Source organism: Lissotriton helveticus, chromosome 1_1, assembly GCF_964261635.1.
Source record: "Lissotriton helveticus chromosome 1_1, aLisHel1.1, whole genome shotgun sequence".
Classification (NCBI taxonomy): Eukaryota; Metazoa; Chordata; class Amphibia; order Caudata; family Salamandridae; genus Lissotriton; species Lissotriton helveticus.
In genome coordinates this window covers 88,364,130-88,375,408 of record NC_136057.1, presented here as the reverse complement: position 1 = coordinate 88,375,408, position 11,279 = coordinate 88,364,130, and positions in this window count along the sequence as shown.

The window sequence follows — 11,279 nt, the reverse complement described above, 5'->3', positions numbered from 1 at the left end:
GCGTGAGCAGATCTGTAACAGGCTCTCCGCACGTATGCTCATGACACTTTAAATTTAAAAAATAATTAGGATTTACCTTACCTGTAAGTAGACTTGCAGAGTGAGCCACGCTACTGCAGACAAGCTTATGAGAGGATGCAGGCCCCAAACTCGACTCCGGCAGCTACGGCACGGACAGACTCATTAAGCAGGGCTGCTTGCAAGCACTGGCTGTTAACTCTCTCTCCAGGACTGCAGCGGCAGCAGGTTCCACTCTCTGGTCCAGACTCCACTGACCACAGCACCTTGATGAGTCGAGGCTGCAGCATGCACCATAGAGGCCGGCAGTGCGAGCAGTGGCGTGCTCCACGCCGGTGTTAATCGGCAGAGAGTGTGAGCTGGAAGACGAGCTGGAAGACAACCTGGCGCGCGGCGCCGCGGGCAGCCCGGAAATTAATTAATGAATGCAGCCAGGCTGGCAGGCGACTGACGCCGCAAATATAACATTGTAGCACTGCAGCCAGCACTCTCAGTGACTCACTCAATCAGAGCTGTGGAGAGCACAATAATTTAACTGTTTATGAGCCAAAACTGCCAGAGCTGCTGGCGGCAAGTCTGGAGCAGCAGAGCCGGTGAGCTAGCACCAACGTGGTAGCCAGTTTCAGTGGTGTTAAAATTGCGTGACAAAGCATTTCAGTGGGGTGATGCGGAAATGCGTTAGTGTCACACGTGATGCATGGTACTTGGCAGGACTGGGTACCAAGTCAACGCAATCCTTTCTGCTTTTGAAGCAGCCGCTGTGAGCACCAATTGAAGCGAGGCAACAGTGCACGCATTTTTGGCGCAGTGTATAGCCGCAAAAACATACATAGCTGCCAAGGTTTCAGATTGCAATATGTGACATTTTCATAAATTCTGCGCAATTTTGAGTGGCATTCAACAACTCTGAGTGACACCATCGTGTGAGCAAAAATCAAGAAATGAAGATGGAGACATATAAATATTAGAAATTACACCTATTTGAGCAGCCAGAAACTCCAAGATCTCAAACCGCTGCAAAGCACCAGTGATACTGGGAAATTCCATCTGAAGCTAGCTCGGCATGAGGCCATTATTGTACAGAAGCAGCGCTACTACCGGCCCATCCACTCCTCTAGTGGTTATCAATGCCGCTGGCCTCAGTCAGTGAGCACCGTGTCAGCTTCAGTGCTCCCAGGTCCACGCATCTCCAGCGTGCTCATCAGGCAGTTAAGCCTATTTTTTGGTGCATTTTCGGATAGCATGTCGTGATTCTTCCCCAGCCTTACAGGTCTCTATGCTTCCCCATGCCATGATCGTGTCTCTGTGGTTGCAGGCCCACGGGCACGGCAAGCAGGTAGGCGGGGTAGGCTCTGGTGCTTTTAGTGTTAGAGGATGCACCCCGGGCACACCTCAGTCCTAGAATGCGTGGCAGGACATTGTGGTGAAAGTGGTCCCCAGGCGGCACCCGCTAGCAGCTTCAGTTTAAGCGGGGTCTGGGGCAATGAGGGAATAGTGCGGCCCTCCGGCCGTCTCAGGTCGCATCCCCCGGGTGTGCACAATGCACTGCAGCCATGTCAGAAGTCTTGCGCAGGTACAGCTGCCAGTCAGAAGTAGGATAATGTCACAAGCTGCTGCATTAGTCCAGGGGGCAGGGAGATTCACATATACCAGCCTGTAGGGTGGTGGGGGCGCAATAGAAATGCAGCCATGCGCAATAAATTTGCACCCATCAGCAAGAAATTAGATGGGGAAGCAATACTTTATTGCCTGCAGGGACGGCATTCCAGCTAGTTTCATTCAGCCTAGAAGCAAAACGGCTTAACTACTGAGCCAAGCGCTATACCTAAAATGCGTGACTTTCCATTTCAGTATGGCGATGTGGATCACCACACTGAAATGCGTTAGTCCCACGCCTGATGCGTGCCACTTGACAGGCATGCACATAAATGATGCTGTTAATGTCGGTATCTATCGCACTGTGATTGACTGCTGAGCCCGTGGGTTGCTCCTTAGCGCTGTGAAGTGCCCATGGAGCTATGTTTAATGTGATGCTCCTGTTACTGAGATCTTCGTGTAACCTCCAGCGCGCTGCGTTTTTAAACTTGTTGTACTCTTTTGAGTAAAGCACAGTGTGGGGCATATTCTGTGCTTCAGTTTAAGTATTCATGGTAATTACAGCCCCTTCACGAGCTCTGATTAACATGAATACTTAAACTAAAAGCACACAATCTGCCCAGCACCGCGCTTCACTCAAAAGAGTACAGCAATTTTAAAAACACAGTGGGTACTTTCAATTTATTCTGAATGTACACGCTGTGTTTTTAAACTTGCTGTACTTGTTTGTTTTGTTAGTAAAGCACAGTACGGAGCACATTGCGTGCTTTTGTCTAAGTATTCGTGTTAATCACAGCTCATGAAGAGGCTGTGATTAATATGAATACAGAGTGAACAATCAGGGTTATGGCAGAACGGAGCAGAGAAAGGTGGCGTTTCTGACTTAGTAAAATCTTATGATGGGACCACCGTTGGCGTCTTGTGCTTTTCTAAACCTGAAGTGTACATGTCTGTGTAACCTATTCATGTCATGGCGTGTTTATCCAATTTGCAAACCTGCTTTAAGACCCTTAATGTGGTGCTGTATGTGTGGAAATGCACCATCTTTTCACTTTTTTAAGTAAACGTTTAGTGACATTTGGCGCTGTACACACACGTGGTCTAGTTCCTGGCGTACGTAGCCATGGTTGCAGCGCACAGAGACCCTCCACTGCCGCACACAGAGGAAAACAATTAGAGGAAACATTGCATTGTAATACCATATAAATACAGATACAGTGACTGACATACTCTCACATACCCAAAGTCTCATATCCTGTCTGGCACCCATAGATACACTGTCACATCCTTTCACATAGCCATATAGTGTCACAACCATTCACATACTTATACAGTCTTACACAGTCTCACAGACACCAATATATTGATTTACATAACAAAACACAAACTCACATCCTCTCACATACCCATACAGACACTGACAATAGACTTTTGCATCTTCTCACATACCCATGTAGACCCTTATATCCATTCACGTATCCAGAGATTCATACACCCTGTCACATACTAAGACCCTCTCACATAGCTATATAGTGTCACAACCATTTATATTGCCATTCAAAGACTCACATACTCTGACATACCTATGTAGACCCTTTTATTTATTTATTTATTTATTTATTTAAAACCTTTATTGAGTCAAGAAAGCAGTACAGGCGCAAGCCTACAACCACAGGGGCCGGCCGCAAACTCAGGATAAAGAAACAGGATCATTGCAAATGTTTACGGTGCAAGGAATAACCATGGCGTCATAATATATGGTCGTAGGCACTACGAAGCATAAGGGTATGAGAGGTTTCATTTTGATAGTAGTGAAGAAGAAGGTGCGGCTAGACCACTAAAGGCATCACACTACACAGTAGACAAGAAGAGATGGGAGGGCATATCCCTCCGCGCAATCAGAAATCTATGATGAACAATTAGGCCTATAACACATTACGCCCGCCGAATGCAGGCCAGGAGTAAAGGTAACACCATGGCGAGCAATTTAGCGAGTACATCATATGGAAAACCCACCCTTCCAGGACAATAAAATAGGGGCAAGTGCGGACGCCCGACCAGGAAAGGATAAAAGAGGGAGATACATCTAACCCCACTAAGAAGAGAAAGAACAAGCATTTGCAATGCAATAGGTCTCGCATTAGGAAAGTTTGAGCCATTGGTATTGTGAATTACATTTTTTTTATTTATGTGTTGGTTGTGAAAATAGCTATAGTAATAGCTAAAGTAATAGCTTTGTCATTTACAATGCCAATAGTTTTAACTTTCACAAATGTGACACCTATAGCATTTGTAATGCAATATGTGTTGTATTTTCACGAAAATCCAAGAACAGAAGTGAAATATTAACATTTTTTTGTGACATTTATAGGACAGACGTTATTGTTGTTCGAGTACTTTACGCTGGTGTTTGGATTCCTGTAAATCCCCAGTGTTGCAGGGTGCTTAAGAATTTTGTGATCACAGTGGTCAAGGTCAGGTACTCACGCTGGTCTATAAGGAAAACATTTACTAGAAACACAAGATATGAAGACAGTCCCAGACTAACACGTTTTCACAAAAACAAACACATAACAGAAATAGGTCAACACTTAATTGTTCTTATTAAAATCGTTTAAGTAAAGTGTTTACGTACACACAACTCACACAGAACTGCAATAGTAATGCCCTAGTTTATCAGGTGGCATTCAATTGAAAGCAGTACATGAAATAGCAAGATGATTTGCAGCCTCTGCTTTTAGAGAAAGACACAAAGAAGATGAGAGAAACAATACTGAACAATACTGCAGCTGTGTAGCCATTCAACATAAAGGGTTAGGGGTGATCTTAAACTGTTAGATAAAACAGAACTATTAGTTCCAATAAAACTTGAACTATTACACTGTTAAAAAATAAACACGCTAAAGTACTTCAACAGCAGCAATTTTTCACATTTCAGCATAATGATCTAATACAAATCTAAGCACACGTGCAGGCAGATTTCTCTGGGGATGAAACATTACTGACAGGATTTCTGGAAAAAATGATTGAACATGACACGTTTTTACATTTAAAAAGCGAAAGCACACACTAAATTGTAAAGAAAAAGGACAGTAAAAAGAAAACATTCTTCACCTGATGCCCTCAATCAATCTGGCACAATCTGTTTTCCCCCCATGGCTGCTTATAAATCTAGAGCACGGATGTAAACACGCATACACTAGACTAAACAATGGCTATAAGCAGCCCCAGCTCACTCTCTCTCATGCACGTCCCGTGCAAGACTGTGGGAAAATCGCACCAATGACATGGAGGAACTCAAGTGACGTTTTCTGAAAACAACCCAGAGCTAACAAGTATGTAGAAGGGCCTGGAAGCTTTCAAGACAGAGTTTTTAACTAATACTTGGCACGAAGAAAAGATTTATGTGCCATCTTTGGCTAAAATACTCAAATTAATTACCCAAAGGGGCAAAGCACCAAAAGTGTAAAGTCCGCGCTATATAAAAATGCATAAATACATGAAGAAATAAATACCGCCTTCGGGTAAAGTCTGTGCTATATAAAAATGCATAAATATATGAATAAATAAATACCGCCTTCGGGTAAAGTCCGCGCTATATAAAAATGCATAAATACATAAATAAATAAATACCGCCTTCGGGTAAAGTCTGCGCTATATAAAAATGCATAATTAAATAAATAAATACATACCGCAAAACATCCTCGTTACTCTGCCGGCCTGCGACCAGGAAGTCAGGCAGGCCGGCGCGACAACAGGAAACAGGAAGTAGGAGGGCGGGAGCCTACCCCGCCTCCCACGGAAGAGCCGCGATTGGAGCCGTGCACCGGAGCAAGCAGGAGCCTACCCTGCGCCCCGGTGCCGAACAAGGGAAGAAGAGTCCTGCTGCCGGGCCTTACAGCTGAGGAGAGGAAGCCGGTGAGTGCGTTGCTGAGCTGCTGCTGCGGGCGGGCGGGCGGGGCGGGAGGGGGGGGGGGGAAGCATGTACGCGCGCGCGCGTGCGGGGGGGCGGCCTGTGTATGTGTGTGTGTGCGTGCGTGTGTGTGCATGTATGTGTTTTGGAGTGCGTGTGTGTGACTGTGGGGGAGGGGGTGTGTGTGTGTGAGCGAGTGTCTGTCTGCGATGTGTACGGCGCGGGACGCGACGTGCGCGTTCGCGCACACGAATCCAGAGAGAAAAAGCTCGTGCACCCTCTGGTCCGTCATTCCTCCCACAGTGATCGCTACTGGTCTCCAGCTGGATGCATCCTTACGGATGCATTTCCAGCGAGACCCAAAAAAAGGGACCATAGAACAAAACAAACTAAAATAACAAACCCCCCCAACACCCGCCACCCCACATCACCGTAATGGCTATGGCCTACCCCACTAACAGCGTGCCTGTCGCCCCAGAATTACCCCAAAGAAGGAAATAAAGACAAGCAAGAGAGAAAGACTATAAAGAAGATATGAGGGGAAGGGCCGGCAATCCGGACATTCGGACCCTCCCACCCCGCATACTAAAATCGTGTAAACAGAAGCCATAGAAAAGTACAACGATCAGCAAGCACAGAGAACGCAATCAATTACAGCCCACTCTAGACGTGCCCTGGAATCACCATTGACCAGCAAGAAGTCCCTCCAAGTCCCAAGCGAGGTCACCCCTGGCCACTTTTATTAATAATAACATTGTTAAGCAGCTTTGCAATCGGGAGACAATTCGATACGAAAAGTTCAATCATTCCGGGCAGACCAGGTAGCTCCGCCGCCCAACATCGTCCCAGCCACCGAAAAACAACTGACGATGTACGGTGGAGGCCGAAAAGCAACAATACACAGTCCACCAACAATTCCAAGTCCAAAGACAGGGCCACCAAGCTCGGAAAGGAAAGCTCAGGATGTGGAAAGTACAGCAACATTGTCAGGGCCTCAGGTACCACTGATTGATGGGGCTTCTCAATTTGCCGGCCAGAAAAAGACCCCGATGAGACCACCGGATGCCACGCAAGTGGGACAACAATAAGCTCCGGGACCAAATCTATTTGTGTCGTCAAGGCTGTAGACTCATCCGGGGAACATGACAATGCGGCAGAAGGAGATACGTCGGCACAGACTCGGGGGCAAACTACAACGTTACAAAATGGCAGGTCAGCAATGACGGCGATCCTTCCCACCAAGTCCCGGGATCTCTGGAGCAGAACAGTCCGCAGAGTCATCAGTGCAGCCAGTACGCGGGCACGCGTAACCGCCACCCCATGTAGGCGAACTCCGGGGTTCTCAAGCACAGCGGTTTCTCCATCCCGGGGGGGGGGGGTGTACTCCAAGGCGCCATCCGCCATTTCAGCCATCTCGGTCTCCGTCGCTTCCCCACCACCTCCGAGTCCAGTCCGACCACCAGGATCAGCCGGTCTCACGGCTGGACTTCTATAGTCGACACTCGATGCAGAAAGGAGAGTCACCAAAAGTCCGGGTGCGCTCCTTGCGACTCGCTGGGAGCCAACTGCCGGTTCCCAGACGGGACTATTAACATGGCCGGGCGTCACCCCCAAGGGGAACTGGCCGACACAGCTTCTCGGCTTCTCTCTGGCGCGGCGATATCTCGGGTTCACGGGGCAACCCACTATTGGGAGTGGGTTGATACCAACTCTCTCGGCTCTCGGCTCCCAGGTTCCCACTGACCGGCTTCTCATCGCAACCAGGGCCACCAACACTACGAACACTGCCGGGCAACCTCTGCACTTGAGGCCCCGACGTCAGCACCACGAAGGCCGGCAAGGAGACGGGGACAGCTCTTCGGATCTACTGCACGGCGGAGCCCCAGAAACAGACGGTAAGTGATCGTTTCCCTTTAGTGATCGTTTCCCTTTAACAACGGGGATCAGCAAGCCTCGCTCAGAATTATCGTCAGGATAGACGTGCGGGGAGGAAGGGCCCTCGGAGCCAAGCTGTTATGCGACTGTTCCGATCGCCATCTTGGCTCCTCCCCCCGTAGACCCTTTTATTGATTTACATACCCATACGCTTTTACATCCTCTCAAATATCCATTCATAGACTATCAGACGCTCTCACATCGCTATACAATGTCACAACCATTTGCATACCTATGGAGGTTTTTTTTTAGATACTCTCACATCCTCTGAGACATCTGTACAGATACTGTTATACCCATTTAGCTATCCATATACAGGCTCTCACCCGACTCTTAATATGTTATATTGCAATATTGATAAAGTGGGTAATTAGTGTATTAATAATTAGATTATTTATTCTTGATCCTAATGTATTGATTATTACTTTTCAAGATATTCAGTTTTGAAAAAGAAGAACAACAATACCTGACAACATTCCCAAAAGAAAGAAACTGGGGAAACAGTATTATCAACTTCAAAGTGACACAGACAAACAAAATAAGGCGGAGAATAAAAAGAGAAGCTGGTAAGAGTACAAAGCAGTTTCTGAAAAAAAGATGTCATAAAATGCAGAATGAGAGTAAAGTCTTATTTAAACATGGAATTTGCTCATCAAGTGGAAAAAACAGGAGTACATGTTTCACAAAGTAGGAAATGTTCTAAGAAAGCAGAGTAACAAAAAAGGGGGAAATTAATAAAAGAGACATTTATGCAACAAGAAAATAATGGCCTCATATTTTCAAATTACTTCTTGGGACAACCACTATTTAAACTCCGATGCTGGTTGGTGAAGTTTTAACTTTCAGAGATGGTTGGCTGATGGTACATCTTCCTGCTTCTCAATCACTTGAGGAAATTCCTGTGTCTTGAAAAAATATAACATTGGCACATCTCCTTGTGCTTTTATAACAAAACAAAACAAACTTAAAGGAACAACAGCGTCCATTTATCTTCTTCAAAATGGTGATACAGTGATTGTTTTCTTTCAAAACAAGATGTTAGCATTCAGAACAGTGAAGAAATATTTCTTAAAACTCAATGCAAGTTGTTGCAATGGTGATATTTGCAAAAAGTTGGCTAGGCGTAGATGACGATCCTTTTACATCAGTAGATGTTGCTTTCTGCTTTAGGATTTTTAAATATGCATGGTCATGTTGCTCTTGGTGTGCTTCCTCAGTAAGGATACCTCTGGAAAACTTTTTAGTACACAGGTGATAATTAACGTATCAGGCAGAGTCTTCGTTATCTCCTGAAGGTACAAAAAACAGTTCCTCAAACTCATTGTTTTGAGTGTGGTTTTCTCAAAATGTGGGTGTGGTTAAAGAGGACCCAATAGAACTGAAACTTTTGGTTTTCATTATTGACTGACTCCATGTATTACGCTGCACAGCTCACTTCCTCAGAACACTGAAAAGTTACATTGAAAAAGTTTAAATTATGTTATAATAGAGTTATGATAGTTGTAAAATAGGTATATGTATTTATAAAGAGTTGTAATAGCTATGTAAATGATGAATGTTGTTTAACTGTTTTGTTGAAATACATTTATAATGGTTGTCTATATTTTGTTATGATTGGTACTCGTTTGCTATCTATTTTTCAATTCTGTTTACTGCATTGTTTCCTAACTTTTCCATGATTGTCACTCCTTTAACATTATTTTTTTTTAGTATTTACTGGACTTTGTAATTGTAGTTTTCAAAAACGTTAAGACTTTCGCCTTCCCAGTCGTACACTAATGCATACACTAACACACCTAGTTAAACACTGATGCATACACTAGCACACCCAAGTACTCATTGAAGCATACACTGACATGCCCAAGAACACACTGATGCATTCACTCACATATTCACCCACTCACACACACCTCTGATACTCACTGATTTATACACTGAAGCAACCAACAATACACCAATCCATTCAATAACAAATTCACACACTCAGTAAGATCACTTTATTTTGGCAGCCAGGGCCATAAAAAGTACAAACACATTCAAATGCATACAATTAGCAATACATTCTCAAAAAGATCAAAAATAGAATGAGTCCAGAAATAAAAGTATAAGTGTTTATACAAACGTTATATAAAAAGGGACTAGATTAATTCATGTTGAATTCATAAATTATCTAAAAGTTGTAAAAATATACCTAAATATTTATAAAAGGAAATGTCACTGTAACTAGCTGTTAACAGGGCAGCTAAGAAAGTGCAAGATAACAATACACTTCAATAAAATCATGTGACATGGCGACATAAAGCTTTGCTATGAAGCACCCATATAGCGGGAGTACATTTTAGACTTCAAATTCATAAACCAAGGGAATATATTAAAATGGTCACCTTCCTAACATCCTTCACACTTTCGACATATGGGCAAGCTTGGGAGTGTACGAGAGGCGTCTCCATTCACACACTCATTGAGAATTCATCAGTGATGTCATTGACCAGGTCTTGACTGATGTAAGATGTGAGGTCATAAGTAGTGCATTGTGGGGGCGTAAGTTATAGTAAGCTTAGCTAACTATAACTACTAAATTTCTCTGGTTTTGTATGTGTAAAATGTGAGCCTAACTATAACGTTCCTGTGACCTTTTTTTTTCAGGGAATTTCTAAGGTTTTTTTAATCCTATATCCTAACTATAACGTTCCTAAAACTTGTTTTTTTCAGTGAATTTCTAAGTTTTTGTTAATCTATTTCCTAACTATAACATCCCTGTAGCCGGTTTTTAAAGTGAATTTGTAAGGGGTCTTAAAAAAAAAAATTCTAACTATATCATCTCTGTAACCTGTTTTTTTTTCAGTGAATTTCTAAGGTTTTTTAATGTTAATTCCTAACTATAAGTTTTTTGAATCCGTTGGTGGCCATCCGGGGGGGGGGGGTCCCGTGGCCCCCTCACTTCATTCTTAAATTTGCCAAGGAGATAGTGGTCCGGAGGGCTGCGGGAAGCTATGCAGGCACCCCCTGCATAAATTCAAAGCACTGCCCTGTGGAGGTGGCAGTCCCCGGGGCTTTTATAAGCCCGAGGAGGGGTTCCTGTGCACCCCTCCTATTTTTATGTTATTTCTTCAGGACCTAGCCTGTCGGGGTCGTTTAAAAACAAGCTTGAGAGCCTGCACTTGTTTATCTTTTATTTGTCCTGTGTATTCACAATTATTGCAATTTCGCAGTATCGCTTTTATTTTTTAAATAAAAAAAAGCTTTTTTAGCCTGGCAGGGACCCAGGGACAGCCCCTAAGACCAAGGTTTTGGGGTCAGGGTAGACCTACCCTGCCCCCTTTTCTCTTTCCCTTTTTTTTGTTGGACTCAGCTGAAGCCGAGTCCCAAGATGGCTGCCAACACTCCTGGCTGGAGTGCTGGCAGCCAATCAGTGTGCATTTCCCTGCATAAGCTTGTTTTTTTTCTTAAAATCTCTGCAGCCATTGATATTACTAACTTTATTTTCTTAAGTTTTTCAACAATTACTGAATGGATTTACACCAAATAACTGAAAGTGTGATCTGAGAAACTAAATCTTCCTTTCTACCAAATTTGGTGTAACTCCATCCAGTGCTTTGGGCTGCAGCTTCGACTAAAAGACATATGGAAACTAACATAGGAAACACACTTTTTGACCATCCCCCTTTTTCTCAGCCACCACTTGACTGAATGCCCAAAACAACTTACCATGCACAACAAGATTTACATGAGCAATTTTTTGGGAAAATGTCATGATGATTTGTCCAACAGCGGCGAAGATATAGGTATTTTCCCCTATTTTGTAGCATAAAAGCTG